We start from the raw sequence: 1517 nt of genomic DNA, 5'->3' as shown, positions 1-1517 counted from the left end.
GTGAGGATGATCAGAATGGTCCCAGGAGTGATGCTAGCTCGCAGCTTTCTCACATGCTGACTGAAGGGATTTTTGCCGTGGCTCAACAGTTTTCGAGGCACATCTTCAGTAGGATAATACCTAGGCATTTTGTGCAGTTTAACCACCCGGGTACCACCATTCTTGTCTCCACCAACCGGTTTTGTGTCAGTCGCAGGAACCTTCTTCTCCTTTTTCTTTTCGATCCTGGATTTAATGGCCGAATATTTCCTCTTGTCCATGGCCTTCCTGGAATACATGGCAGACCGGGAGTATCTGCCAATGCCCCGGACTAGGACAGGGTTTCGGCTGCAATGGGGCTTCCCCTTCTTGGGCTTTTAGTATTGGGGTCACCCTTTTTAACCTTGCCACTGGCATCAGCCTTCTTGGCTTCAGGTTTCTTCTCCTTAGTATCCTGCTTTGCAGCTTTATCACCTGCCATCGTGTATAGTGGGAAAGACTAAATTTTTAATTTTTTTTTTAATTTTTCAACCACTTCTTCTCACCTTGTGCCTTTTCTTTTCACTTGCTAATTATAGAAGCCCTTTTAAAGCTGAGGTGTGTCCCCCACGTGGTTTTCATTTTTTCCCCCTCTTTTGGTGGTGTTTTTCTGGTTTTTTCTTTTTGCTTTTGTTTCTTTTACCTTACTTTCCCACTCTAAGCTTCACCCTCCACACACTGAATGTCTAGATAGGCCTTTGTGCACAGTAGTGAAGCATCTCAATACTTTTAGAATCATTGAAATCCTCAACACTTATTGAACCTCCTGCTTTAAGGAAGAAACTTCTTTTTATAGATCTGAACTAATGATCTCCTTCTGTGGATACCACATTCCAAAGCACAGTGGAGGAAAGATTTTGTCACAGAAGGACCAGAAACCACCGCAGAGGCACAAGAAACATGGGAAACCAAGAAAATATCTCCCCCTTAAGGGAAAAGAACAATACCTCATCCTCCACAGACAGTACAGTAGAACTCTTGGAAATGTCTGATAGAGAATTCAGAATATTCATAGCGACAAAACTAAATGAGATGCAAGAGCTGAGAGACAATGATGTCCAGAAGATGCAGGAGGAAAGAGATAATGAGTTCCAGGAAGTGTTGAAGTTCTTCCATGAGCTCAAAGAGGAAATACGCACCATAAAAAAGAATCAAACGGAACCATTAGAGATGAAGACTGTCATTCAGGAAATCAAAACCTCCCTCAGAAGTATTAAAAGCAGATTAGTCCATGCAGAAAATCGAATCTCGGATGTGGAATGCAAAACCTAGAAAAATCTAGAAAAAAAAAAACCCTGAGAAAATAACCCCCCCAAAATGAGAATACTACACAATAAATACTAGACAGCATTAAGCACTCAAACATCCAGATAATTGGTATCCCAGAAGGTGAGGAAACCAATAAGGACATTGATAATCTATTCCATGAAATTTTGGAAGAAAACTTTCCAAATCTAGAGAGGCATTCAAATATCCAGACTCAAGAAATACAAAGGATC

Source organism: Tupaia chinensis, unplaced genomic scaffold, assembly GCF_000334495.1.
Source record: "Tupaia chinensis unplaced genomic scaffold, TupChi_1.0 Scaffold000571_1, whole genome shotgun sequence".
Taxonomy (NCBI): domain Eukaryota; kingdom Metazoa; phylum Chordata; class Mammalia; order Scandentia; family Tupaiidae; genus Tupaia; species Tupaia belangeri.
Note: the sequence above shows the minus strand (reverse complement) of the source record.